The following is a 14,603-nucleotide window of genomic DNA, read 5'->3' on the forward strand; positions in this document are numbered from 1 at the left end:
GCGAAAAAAGACAGAGGAGGAGACGAGACGCGAGCCGACAGCCGCATTGCTCAGATGGCGGCCAAAGGCGACTCACCTCCCGACGCGGACTCGTGCCCTGTGACACCACCGGGCGCGCACAGGAAAACGGTCACATGCCATCACGCTCAAACGGGGGCCGAGCACGCGCGCCTCGCCCGCCGCCGTTGACCGGGGCGTTTGCAGGTGGGCGGGGGCAAGTCGCTCCACCGCACTGGAGAGGGGGGGGGGGGGGGGCGGGGGAGGGCTGTTACTGGATGGCTTCGAGGCTGTTATCGCCGCAATCTCACCGAAGCGATGGGAATATCAATCTTGTCCAAATGTGCTTTCATCAGGTCTGCCTCGTTTTTGGTTCCCGTTATTTCATGCCCACCCCCTCACACCCCCCCACGTTCATCTTTTATGACATTTTAAAAGAGGGATGCTGTTTTTCATTTCTTTTACGTTATCAAAGCATTTTTTGGGGGAGTGTGTGTGTATGTGTGTGTGTGTGTGTGTGTGTTTATGTGTGTGTGTGTGTGTGTGCTGGCTGGCTGGCTGAGTGGTTCGCATGGTCCGAGTGCTTCTTTGAAGTTCCTCTAATGTGCTGTAATGAGCCAGAGATGAGATGGAGGGTGATTACACCCAGACTCCCACTGTGAACTCTGTGGGCTGCAAGAGCCTAGTCCTCTCGTTCTCTCCGCGCACACACACGCACACACAGTTACCAATACACACTATCACACACATGCCGTATATACCCATTTTGCAAGACATACATATACACTTACCAATGCACACACACACACACATAACGCATGCAATTCCCAAAGTACACAATTAGATAATAGATCCTCTGCCTCGCCACCAAATAACACACAAATGCACAAAGACACAGACAAACACAAAGACTCACACAGACATCTGGGCCAAAATGGAACAAAAACACTGTCTGGTAATGGCATCGTAATTGGCGGGAGCTGAAAGCTGGTTCATCTGCGACCTCTGACCCCGTCTGTGGCAATGACACGCACCCTCTGCCCCCCTACAGAGAAGTTCCTGGGTGCCCAGCTCCCGAGCTACGGCCAGCTCCTCTCCCTCGTCTTCACCGCAGAGAGCCCTGACCTGCTGCCCGCCTCGGTCACCGTGCTCCTGGAAGGCCCCGGGGCCTCCGTGTCCGCCAGCCTCTCCTCACCTCGGCCGCTGCCCGCACCTGAGCCCCGGCTTGGCCTCCAGTCCCGGCGCACCTTCGCTGTCAGGTATGGGGGTGGCAGAGTGGGTGTGGAGGGTCAGCTTGCACGTGCGTGTGTGCGTGCACGTGTGTGCATCAGCACGTTTGTGTGCGTGCGTGCGTGTGTGTGAACGTTGTTTCGTATTGGCGTCCACATACGGCTAACACAGACGATCCAGGCGAACGCCCTCCGGGAGCTCCTTGTGTTCAGTCTGGGAACAATGGGAAGTGATGTTGACGTTCCCGAAACAGGAAGTCGTCACTCGACTCGTTATCCCTCTGAGTGTCATCGCAGGAGCTGTGTCTTCCTCAGAGGCCATGAGGAGTGCTGGCGTGTGTATGGGAGTGTGGTTAATGTCTGTGTGTGTGTGTGTGTGTGTGTGTCTGGGCAAGTGCATGTACACTGAGCGGGTGTGTGCTTTGCATAGACGGCTATGATCATGAGTGATTGTGCCCAAAGTGTGTGTGTGTGTGTGTGTTTGCAGAGCCCACTTGACAGGCCAAGCAGAGACATGATGAGAATGTTTCCAGTATGGATTCAGACATGTGGAATCTGCCCGAGGCCAGGCGACAGTCTGTCCCCGTCGTCTCTGTTACGGCGAAGCAGTAATGAGCTCCCTCCCACTCCCTCCTCCCCTCCCGGTCCCTGCGGACCTGGTGTGGGGCGGGGAGGGGGCGGCTGCGGCTTCTGTCGGTCGAGCGTCTTCCCCTCGAACGTTTCCGCGGCGAGTCGCGACGCGAGCCGCGAGAGCGCTGTCAGGCAAAACGGGAAGGGCGACGCCGGGTGTTTCCGAGGTGCCCGTCTCGTTGGTGCGAACGTTCATGAATAAACATGCGCGCCAAAACCAGCGCCTCACAAGCCCGCCCCACGCCCCCACCACACACAAGGCCCCCACCCCCACCCCCGCCGCCATCCACCGCCTCGTCTTCCGACCGACAGTGAGCGCTGGGACTGTGGGACTCGTGGAAGTTGATAACGCGGTGTCAAATGTTTGTGGAGGTGTGGCGGGTGTTTGTCTCACCCGGAGCTCCATCCTCTGATGTTCTGCTGGGGTCGGCGGGGGCAGAGAGCGTGTTCGTACCTCGTGTCTGACGCGTGTGAGATGCTCAGGAGAAAAAAAAGAGAGTCTGTCTATGGGTTCGGCACAGTACGCTGCTGCTGCCGTTTCCCGTTGTTGTCCGGTTGTTTCCGCGATCCCTCCCCCGTCGCAGTCTCTCCTCCTGCCGGGGCCCTGTTCCATGTCGCCGACTGCCTCGTTCTCATATCTCTCTTTTTGATTTGCGGTCAATGACTGTTTATGGGGCACTGCTGCGTGGTTGCGAGATTGTGTGTGTGTGTGCGCTTGTTTATGTGCGTTTGTGGACGCCATACATCGAGTGGCCCGTATTCCCCCGACGATGCCCCTTTCGTGCCGGGCTGTGGCAGGCTTCATAAGAAGCCCCTGGCTGTGCTCACGGCCGCTGAAAAGGAACACACGTCCACTCCATGGGGATGACACGGCTCAGGGACTTTGCTCACTTTCAAAGGAAATCTGCTTATTGCCCCCCCGCGCTACCCCCCCCCCCCCTCCCCCCCTTTCCCCACAAACAAACACATCCATGTCCTCAACTCATATCCATTACCAGCGACCCAGACTGCTACAGTGATTGGCCTTTATGACTTGAGCTGGCGGGCCGGCCGGGAGAAACGAGATCCTTCACACAGACCCGCGCGCGCACGCAATCAGACGCAGGTGTGTTGATTGGTGGCCTAGGCCTTGCCCTTCAGGGGACTGAAATACTGCATGCCTTCACAGGCCTGACAGACACAGGCAGACCTCCCGTGTACCTGGCGTCGCTGCCACCCTCCACCTCACCGCTACTCCATACTGTCTTCCTGTATTGCTCCAACAGGATGCATAGGGTCCAAGGTCTGACATCAGCGTGTGACAGTATTGTGAAATGTATTTGGAAGGATCCGGCATCTTTGTGCCACGCCAACGGCCTCTGGGAATGGGACCCCTCGCCGAGTTGTTCATCTCGAGGTTTGTTCTCGAGGATACTCTGAGGGTTTGGGTTGCCATTGGTGCTGATCTGTGGGTCTCTGTGGAGTGTTTTGACTTTGGTTATCAAAAAGGCTCGGTCAAATCCTAGGTTTGGATTTGATTTGCAGTTTAATTTATATCCCATGCTCCCGGTCTTGTTAATGTTTGTACCTGTGCAAAGCTAGCTTTTCCAAGGCAAGGGAGTTTAAGGAGTTTCCCCCTTCATGAATCCCCTTAATTTCCTTAATTCCTCTGCAAAACATGATGAAATCAGCATGTGACTGAAATCCATACAGTCTACTGACACACTCACATACAGGATACTGACACACTCACATACAGTCTACTGACACACTCACATACAGTCTACTGACACACTCACATACAGGATACTGACACACTCACATACAGGATACTGACACACTCACATACAGTCTACTGACACACTCACATACAGGATACTGACACACTCACATACAGTCTACTGACACACTCACATACAGGATACTGACACACTCACATACAGTCTACTGACACACTCACATACAGTCTACTGACACACTCATATACAGGATACTGACACACTCACATACAGGATACTGACACACTCACATACAGTCTACTGACACACTCATATACAGGATACTGACACACTCACATACAGGATACTGACACACTCACATACAGGATACTGACACACTCACATACAGTCTACTGACACACTCACATACAGGATACTGACACACTCACATACAGTCTACTGACACACTCACATACAGGATACAGGACACACTCACATACAGGATACTGACACACTCACATACAGTCTACTGACACACTCACATACAGTCTACTGACACACTCATATACAGGATACTGACACACTCACATACAGGATACTGACACACTCACATACAGTCTACTGACACACTCACATACAGTCTACTGACACACTCATATACAGGATACTGACACACTCACATACAGGATACTGACACACTCACATACAGTCTACTGACACACTCATATACAGGATACTGACACACTCACATACAGGATACTGACACACTCACATACAGGATACTGACACACTCACATACAGTCTACTGACACACTCACATACAGGATACTGACACACTCACATACAGTCTACTGACACACTCACATACAGGATACTGACACACTCACATACAGTCTACTGACACACTCATATACAGGATACTGACACACTCACATACAGGATACTGACACACTCACATACAGTCTACTGACACACTCATATACAGGATACTGACACACTCACATACAGGATACTGACACACTCACATACAGGATACTGACACACTCACATACAGTCTACTGACACACTCACATACAGGATACTGACACACTCACATACAGTCTACTGACACACTCACATACAGTCTACTGACACACTCACATACAGGATACTGACACACTCACATACAGTCTACTGACACACTCACATACAGGATACTGACACACTCACATACAGTCTACTGACACACTCATATACAGGATACTGACACACTCACATACAGGATACTGACACACTCACATACAGTCTACTGACACACTCATATACAGGATACTGACACACTCACATACAGGATACTGACACACTCACATACAGGATACTGACACACTCACATACAGTCTACTGACACACTCACATACAGGATACTGACACACTCACATACAGTCTACTGACACACTCACATACAGTCTACTGACACACTCACATACAGGATACTGACACACTCACATACAGTCTACTGACACACTCACATACAGGACACACTGTCCACATTCTTCAACACCCACATCATCCACCTTGTTTTATTCTGCTGTGTTTTAACCGTAAAAGGCACTAAGGAAGCAAGTTCAAGTTCAAGTCTTTTATTTCTCAGGTACACAGAACAACACAAGGTCAGACTGGGCACTGAAATTCTTAAGACAAGACAACGCAAGCACCTGGCATGACATAACATAAAAGTACACAGAACATAATTTACATCTATGCTAAGCTTAAACAAGTGAAACTTCCTAAATATACAGATAGCAATAAATAATCGACTATACTAACCCTAATACTAAAACTTCCAAAATATACAGATAACAATAAATAATACACTATACGAACCCTAAATGCACATAATACCTATTACATACCTATAACCTATCTAACCTAGGTGGAGTACAGTACAATAGTGCAATTGCAGATCAGTGACTATGTCAATGACCATATGCCTGATGGCGAAGTACAGTGAGGTACAGTAGTGCAATGTTACTGATACTGACAGTACTGAAAAATGACTAGTATGAAGTGAATCAATGTCCATATCAGTGTCTATTCAGAAGCCTGATGGCCCTTGGGTAGAAACTGTTGTCCAGTCTGCGTGTGCGCGACCGGATGCTGCTGTAACGCCTGCCAGAAGGCAACGGGGTAAGTAGACTGAAGGATGGATGGGAACAGTCTCTTAGAATCCTGCCGGCTTTCCTTAGGTAACGTGTGTGGTAGGTGTCCTGTAGGGCTGGGAGCTTCCTGCTGGTGATGAACTCAGCAGAACGGACCACACTTCGTAGGGCCTTGCGGTCCCTGTCTGTGCAGCTCCCATACCACACTGTAATACAACCGGTCAGAATGCTCTCTATAGTGCATCTGTAAAAGTTAGTGAGGATGACTGAGTCCATGCCGAACTTCTTCAGTCTCCTCAAGAAGAAGAGGTGTTTACAGGCCACTTTGACCACCTTGTCTGAGTGAACAGACCAGGTGAGGTCGTTGCTGATGTTCACCCCGAGCAACTCATAATTAGAGTGACAACAACAAATGTAAACAATTTGGCCATTGCGAGAAACAGAAAATGGCACACCATTTTGTTTCTATCATAAAAACTGGAACGATCTCATCACTTGTGGCGCATTTGAGTTGAGTTCAGATCCTCTGAATGACATGTGTGTTTGTGTTGTGTGAATGAATCCTAGGCTTCATGAGGAAGACAGGAGACTCCAACCATCTCTCTCTCCAACTGCATTCCGGCAACTTCTCTTCAACCTTACATCCCTAAGAATCAACAATGCCGGAGGACCCAACTGTAAGTGTACTGAGCCTGTGTGTGCGTGTGCATGTGTTTGCATGTGGTCTCTATCCATCCTTATCCTGTCACCATTGCAGGGAGCTTTGGTGTTCTTCCTGATTCGTGTAGTCCACCTGCTGCCTGATTGGCTTATGCCTCTTTGGAACAGGCCAAGGGGAATAGGCGTGGAAGCTGTGCTTGCCCTCTCAAGCCCAGCTGTCACGGTCTTTCAATTACATTTTCACTGTTCAGCTCAGACTCAATTATGGCCTGATTCATTCAAACACACAAACAGGTGGGCAGGCAGGCAGGCAGGCTCTCTTACAGTGGTGGTCTTTTGCCTTTGTGTCGAGAGTGTCTTTCCCTCTCCCTTTCTCTCTCACACACTCACACACACACACACACACTCTCTTCCTTGCACTCTCTTCCTCTTTCCACTCTCCTCCTCTATATCTTTCTAACTTTCTCACTTTAATTAAGGCCCATCCTCAGAGGCTGAGTAACACAAAACACACAGCATATCCCCACACACACACACACACACACACACTCATCATGCACACGCACACAGGCACTTTCACACATGCACATCTTTCTCTCCGCCTGTTTGCATATCACAGGGGAAAACACTGCTAATGATTTGTGTTAGGTCTCAAATTAGTTCACTAACTGTGTTAGAAGTGTCTTATCGCTGCAGGCGCTGCAGTGCAAGTTAGAAGGAAAGTCCTACAAAGCCTCTTTCTCCCTTTCCTCTCCAGTCAACCGATAGTGCCAGGCTGCCAGCCAATCCATATGCCAGTCAGCCAGTCAATTCAGCCAGCCAATCCTGCCAGCCAGTCAAATCAAGGCCTAAATGTTGCCTTCATTCTGGGCTGTTATCTGGGTGACAGGATGGTCCGTCAGCAACGGCAATGTCATTATGTTCTTGAGAACCTGTGTGACAGCTGGCTGATGTGTGAAGCTGTGAGGCTCTGAGACTTCAGCACACCTCGTGAAGAGGGAAGGGGAGGGGAGGAGAAGACTGGAGAGGAGGGAAGGAGGGGAGAGGAGAGGAGAGGAGAGGAGAGGAGAGGAGAGGAGAGGAGAGGAGAGGAGAGGAGAGGAGAGGAGAGGAGAGGAGAGGAGAGGAGAGGAGAGGAGAGGAAGAGAAGACTGGAGAGGATGGGAGGGGAGAGGAGAGGAGAGGGGAGGAGAGGGGGAGACGAGAGAAGACTGGAGAGGAGGTGAGGGAAGAGGAGATAAGACTGGAGGGGAGGGAAGAGGAGAGGAGAGGAGAGGAGAGGAGAGGAGAGGAGAGGAGAGGAGAGGAGAGGAGAGGAGAGGAGAGGAGAGGAGAGGAGAGGAGAGGAGAGGAGGGGAGGGGAGAGGAGGGGAGGGTTGGATGGGTGATGTGTGAAGCTGTGAGGGTCTGAGACTTCACCATACCTCCTGGAGGGAGGAGAGGCAAAGAGGTAGGGGGTCGGAGTGGCGGGGGGTCAGACGGGAGAGCAGGCAGTGGGGAGGAGCTGGTTCGGAGAAGCAGAGCAGGAAGCATGGAGACATGGCAGAAATACAGTAAGAGATCTGAGAGAGGAGAATGTACACTCATGGTGTTCGTTGGTTAGCGATGAGGCAATGACAAAACACTTGAATGGGTTTGATCGTCACTGAAGGATTTCTGGGATCACGGCTTCTTGGAGCTCACGGTCTCTTTTTTCCTCTCACCCCGTCCATCTCTCTCATTTTCCTCCTCCCTTTATCTTCCCCTCATTACGTATTCATTTATTCACTAGTGCTGTATTTTTTCGAGCTGATGAAATCACACACCCCTCAATCACATTCATTTGTGCACGCACGTGTGCACGCACGCACGCACATACACAGAGAATGGCATGCAGACTCTGGAAAGCACTGCATTAGACCTTGAGCAATGGTAGCCAGTTTTCTGTGTGATGGATAGAGACAGAGAGAGAGAGAGAGAGAGAGAGAGAGAGAGAGAGAGAGAGAGAGAGAGAGGGAAAGGGGATTTGGGCTGGTTGACCCCATCACTATTTATGAGAGGAGAGAAATGAGGGATCTCTACTCCCTGGTGGCCCATGCTTGAGCCATACTTTCACCGCAACCTCTCTCTCCCTCTCTCTCTTTCTCTCCTTCTCTCCTCTCTCGCTCCTCTCTTCTCCCCTCCTCTCTCTTCCCTTTGCTCTCCTCCACTATCTTTCTCCACCCTTTCTCCATCCCTCCACTGCAGAGATTTATTCATTGATTTGATCAAAGATTCCTTGCGTGCACGCGTCACGGTGTGATGTTTTTGTGTTTAAGTCTGTGTGTAAGTGTGTGAGTGTGTCTGCGTTTGTCTCTGTCTCATTAAGCCAAGGGACTCTAGTTATTAACATTACTGGCATGCTGGGTCCACTCCACCGCCTCATTACAGGTAGCAAACACACACACACTGTTACACTCCCACTCACACAAACACACACAAGCAGCACTTTTAGCTTGTAGCAGCACATCCCACTTGTACGTACTGTAACACGATCCTCTCTCTCTCTCTCTCTCTCTCTCTCTCTCTCTCTCTCTCTCTCTCTCTCTCTCTCTCTCTCTCTCTCTCTCTCTCTCTCTCTCTCTCGCTCTCGCTCTCGCTCTCTCTTTCCCTTTTCTGTTTCTCTCCAGACACGTCCCAGCTCTCGGAGGTCACTCTGGCCTCTGCCGCCCCCTCCCTCGGCCTCGCTGCCCCCCTGGCCCCTGCAGCCCCATGGGTGGAGGACTGCTACTGCCCCCTGGGCTTCGAGGGCCAGTTCTGCCAGCGCTGCGGCCCAGGGTTCACCAGGGAGGTGCCCTCCGGAGGGACCCTCTCCCCCTGCGTGCCCTGCAGCTGCCACATGCACGGGTCGTGCCATCCTGACACAGGTAACCCCGGGTAACCCCGGCTCCTCTCGGGCTCCAAACCGGCCACGTCTGCCGCTCTCGTCTCCTGACCGGCTCCTCTCTCTCTCTCTCTCTCTCTCTCTCTCTCTCTCTCTCTCTCTCTTTCTTTCTTTAGTCCCTCTCTCTTTCTTTAGTCTCTCTCTCTCTTTCTCTCTCTCTCTCTCTAGTCTCTCTCGTTCCTGGTCTGTTCTTCCCCGGGTACCCACTGTGTCTTTATCTCCCGACAACAGGTGTCCCGTGACCTTTTCTCCACACCTCCTCCTCATTGTGCTCTCTCTTTCTCTCTCTCTCTCGCTCTCTCTCTCTCTCTCTCTCTCTCTCTCTCTCTCTGTCACTCTCTGCATCTCTCGCTCCCTTTCTCCGGGCCCAGTGATGAATGACGTTCCATCTCTCCATCTCTCCTCCAACATGACGTGTGCCATCCCGCCTCTATCTTTTCAATCTCTCTTTCACGGTCTCATCCCACTTTTTTCCCTCCATCTCTCCCTCCCTCCCCTCGCTCTGTCTCAGTCAGAGTCTCAGACAGAGATTTGACCTAGTTAGAAGGAGTTGCCTGCAGTGTGTGTGTGTGTGTGTGTATGTCTGCCTGTGTGAATGTATTTGAGTGTGTGTGTGTGTCTGTGTGTGTGTGTGTGTGTGTGTGTGTCTGGTGTCCGGAAGCAGGGCTGGTGTCACTGCTTGCCTCCTCCCTCATTAGCCTCGTTCACCGCCCCTCTACTCATTCAGTCTAATTTGGATGCAGATTTCCTGCCCCCCGCCCCCCAAGCCTCCCCCTCCGCCCTCCGCCTCCGACTCCTGCCCCCCCCCCCCCTTGCACTTAAAATGTATTTTCTTTCTCTTTCTCTCAGCCTGGCTTTCTCCCTGTCCCACATCCCCTCCTCTCATCCTTCCTCCTTCTCTCTCCTCTCTCTTTTCTTCTCCCTCTCCCTCTATTCCCTCCCTCCCTCCCTGCCTGGTGATAGACACCATGATTGCTCCTGGCTGTCAGCATGTCTCGCTGTCTGACCTCAGCTTCCAACCTGCTTTTGTCGGCTCGGTCGTCCTCCTCTGCTCCTCTCCTTTCTCTCCCTCGCTTCTTTTCTCATCGCTTTTCCTCTCCCCTCCTCGCTCCGTCCTCCCCTTCTCCTCCCCACCCCGATGCCCTCCTGTTTCCTTGCCTCTCTCCTCTGCGTCCTCTTTCCTAACATCCCCTCCCCGACGTTCGGTCCTTTATTTCCCCGTCCCTCTTTTGAACGCAGATCTCGCTTCACTTTTTTAGCCCCATCTCTTTCATGTCTCTATCCCAATTCCTTTTGAGTTCATTCTCATTTGCGTTTCTATTATGTTTATATGAAACTCATCTTGCTCTTATTGAGGATGTGAGAGGTGAATTTGCGGCACACAGGAGTTTTTTTTTCTTGTAAACATTCAGTTCAGTACCATCTCTCAATACCCTTTCATTGTCTTTAGAGGAAGAGAGAAAAGAAGCCATACACTATTAGGTATGAGAGAGAGAGAGAGAGAGAGAGAGAGAGAGAGAGAGAGAGAGAAAGAGAGAGAGAGAGTGTGTGTGTGAGAGAGAGAGAGAGAGAGAGAGAGAGAGAGAGAGAGAGTGAGAGAGAGAGATAGGAGGAGGAGGATGAGAAGTATGATGGAGAGAGTGAAAAAAAGAAAACCGTGGTGTGCTTTCAAGGGAGTCAAAGAGAGAAAGGAGGGAATCAGAATGCGACAAAGAAAATGAGAATTAAAGAAAAGAAAGAGAGAGAGAGAAACAGGTTGTATGTACACAAATGGAAGCGTGTTGAGAGTAAGGAGGAGGAGATCACTTTCATTTATTTATGAACCTTTCTAACATCAAAGCAGATTTGTGTGTGTGTGTGTGTGTGTGTGTGTGGGGGGGGGGGTTCACGCAGCAGGTTGGCTGTAGAGCCGTTTAGCATATCTTAGTGCCTTCGAAGGTGGGTAAATAGAATTAGGCCCAGATGAGTCCCAACGGAACACAAAGCTTCGTTCTTTACCAGCGTTACGTACACGCACACGCACACACACGCACACATGCACACACACACGGATTTGCAAATGATATTTATGTTCATGTTCTGTGAAGACTCTGATACTGTGCTCGGTGTTTCAGTGTGAGACCAAAGGACCGGTCCCTGGAGCCGAGGGTAGGAATCCCTGTAGGCCCTTAAGCTCAGAGAAAGGGGGACGCGTCCTTGAGAGAAAGCGCCCCAGCTCTGCGGGATCTGTCTGGGGACGGATAGATCAGAGGGGAGCCTGTCTGGAGGGCAATGCTCAAATGCCGACTCCTAAATATGACATGTTTAGCTCGGCTTCCTTCAGACTCGTCCGAAAGTTGTTATTCTCCCACCAACTACCACTGTCATGCTGCAGGCATGGACTGTGAGAACGTGACAGCAGATCTTTCCGTGACCCTGGAAGACCCCTGAATCTGCGTGCAAATCTGGAGTCCTCCGAGGACATTGGTCGGTCAAAGTTCCACCGCCACCTTGGAGCCAATCCTGGTGCCCTGCTGTGGAGTCTGTCTATGGTAGCTCCTGAGTCACATGGCCACGGGCCTAAGTGGCGGCGACAGGAAGTGTCAGAGAGAGCCGGATGCCAAGGGGAAGTGTCAAGGTGTCTCCGGCTGAGAGGAGGGCACGCCCACCCTGTCATGTGTCGTTAGCACGCGGACAGGACGTCCTGCTGTTTCCACCTATCAGAGTCTTGATGGCAGGCTCAATTACCTAATGACCTGTATCGCCTTCACAATATCGTCTGGGACTGGAGTTTTTTGTTTTGGTCTTCTCTGGCTGCTCCAAAGGGCTGGCGTGGGGGTGAGGGGGATCGTGCAGAGATAGGGGGGGGGGATGTTGCGTTGTGGGGTGTGTGCGTGTGTGCTCCAGCACGCAACCGACGGTGCTTCATAATCATGATTTATTAACAGTCGGTATGTTGCAGCCTTCCTCTTTGCCGTGGCGCAGCAGCACAACAGATTGGAAATGTTAATATTTGCGGCACGACGAGCACATTGTGGCTTCGGCAGGGTGGCACGCTGCTGCGGGGCTAACCAAGTCAAGCATATGTCCTTCAGATACACTGTAGCATTCCCTGTGTGTATGGGTGTGTGTGTGTGTGTGTGTGTGTGTGCACTTGTTTGATTGCGTGTGTTTCTCCATGCCAGCATGTGTGTTAATTGGAATCATGCCATCCATAAAATTAGGGAGAGGCCATTTGTAAGCTCCGGGGGGGGGGGGGGGGGGGTAGAGGAGAGAAGGGGAGAGAAGAGGACAGAGAGCTGGTTGTTTGGATCCATAGATAAATACATAGAGACACTCGATTTTCTCGGTGGGCCAGGCTGTGGAGGAACCCATTCATCTGATGAAGCACATCATGCTGCTGTACTCCCTCCACCCTGCTCTCTTCTTCCTCCATCCTGCTGTCTTCTTCCTCCATCCTGCCGTCTTCTTCTTCCTCTTTTTGCCCTCATCTGTTCTTCTTCCTCCCAGCCTTCGCAACTCGGTACAAGCAAAACACCACCTATCGCTTCGGACGTGATGTTGGTTTCGAGCGCAGAAGGTCAGGCCAAAGAGCATGGAGTTTTCCTGCAGCGGATGGTCGAGTTCCCCCCCCTTTGATCTCTCTTCTGCAGCTGTCTAGAATGCTTGTCTTGCTGTGTTGTTGGAGGTCACCAAGGGAGGGAAGCTGTATGTTTTTGAAGGGGCGGGGGGGCGGAAGTGATTCAGGTTGTTGAGACTGGAGAGATGTTTGCAGTCTGTTTCTCCACTTAATGGGGCGGTGCCCAGTCATTTGGGCTGCAGAGTCTGAGAGCTCATTGTGAGAAAAGGACGGGCTCCGACCCTTTCATATTAGTGCGAGATGAGCTGAGAGAAATTGAGGGGGGGGGGGGGCAAAGAGAGTGTGTCTGTGTGTGTGTGTGTGTTAGTGTGTGTGTTTTTGTGTCTGTGTGCTCGTGTGTTTGTGAGTGTGTGCTTGGACATTTAGGACTGAGTGTGAATGTACTTTTTACAAACAAGCGTGTGTGTGTGTGTGCGTGTGTGTGTGCGTGCGTGTGTGTGTGTGTGGGTGTACTTTTTTTTTAAGATGGGGAGAGTAGAATGTAGACGGTTAGTGAGACAGCTCAAGTAATGGGAAGAGGTAACAGAGCTTCTTGTCAAAATGTTGTCGTAAACATTGTCATCTCATTCCAGTACTTTATCAGCGATCTCTTTCTTTGCGTTTTTTTTCTGCCCTCTGGGCTTATCTGCTGTTGACTGTGATCAGCAGGGGAAATTACATGCTCTGGGTCGTTCCAAACCACTACCTCTCTCTCTCCCTCACTATCCTTTTTCTCTCTCTGTTGGTTATATTTTTCTTTATCTCTCCCTCTCCCTCTCTTTCTTATAAGCAGGGAGTTCTCTCCCACCAAGGGGATTAAGGGACAAATAATGTTTCCTCTTTTCCTCTTTACTGCCTTCCTTCCTTCCTCCGTCCTTTCTTCCTTCCTTGTTTCCTTCCTACTTCCTTCCTTCCTTCCTTCCTCCTTCCTTCCTTCCTTCCTTCCTTCCTTCCTTCCTTCCTTCCTTCCTTCCTTCCTTCCTTCCTTCCTTCCTTCCTTCCTTCCTTCCTTCCTTCCTTCCGTCCTTCCTTTCTTTCTTCTTTCTTTCTTTCTTTCTTTCTTTCTTTCTTTCTTTCTTCCTTCCTTCCATTTCTTTGCAGAGCTGACTCATGGCCTTTTTACATCTGATGCTGACATTTCACCAGACCTCAGGGAGCCTGAGAGCGCCCTTTATTATGACCAGTCTTTGTTGACAAACACGTAACCATCCCCGCCCACCTCACCAGGTATGCTAATGTTTATGGTAATAGAAATGCAAACGACCTGAGCCTGTATTCTAATTGGCTCAGAGTGACAGGTGCAGGGGCGTCGGGTCTTATCAGAGTGTGCCAATGGCACCCCGTCGCCGGCCCTGTTGCTAGGTTCCCCTTTGCAGAAAAAAACCCCCACGAGCCTTTGTTTTGAGAGAAACCTGTCGCCATCGTTGCTGTGGGCGTGACATTTAGCCATGCAAAACTTCTGCACATTATGCAACCGTTTGGCCTGGCACAAATGTCATGGAATCAGAGGCCCGGAGATTGACCTGACATGCTGACTGAGCAGAGAAACTTGAAGAAAAACCTGGTAAAGTCAACGTTCATTTCTTCTCCGGATTGGATAATTGCACACACACACACACACACACACACACAGGTGAATACACACAAAAATTCACCCACCTTTCAGAACCACCCACGACTATTGAACTTTATAGGAGAAATTAGCACAATTCAAGATCGTTCACACAAAGTGAATTACAGTCAATCATTTTG

General features: G+C 50.7%; 1 long non-coding RNA gene across 1 annotated transcript; it reads left to right on the top strand.

Annotated features, from left to right (window-relative positions):
- Positions 1–1,063: 1,063 nt before the first annotated feature.
- LOC146236033 (uncharacterized) lies at positions 1,064–9,202 on the top strand. Its single transcript, XR_014740999.1, has 3 exons — positions 1,064–1,256; positions 6,259–6,368; positions 9,000–9,202. It is a non-coding gene; the product is annotated as an uncharacterized LOC146236033 (long non-coding RNA).
- Positions 9,203–14,603: the final 5,401 nt, after the last annotated feature.

The sequence above is a fragment of the Hypomesus nipponensis genome, chromosome 22 (assembly GCF_054491055.1).
Source record: "Hypomesus nipponensis isolate SF chromosome 22, ASM5449105v1, whole genome shotgun sequence".
In the NCBI taxonomy this organism is placed as follows: Eukaryota; Metazoa; Chordata; class Actinopteri; order Osmeriformes; family Osmeridae; genus Hypomesus; species Hypomesus nipponensis.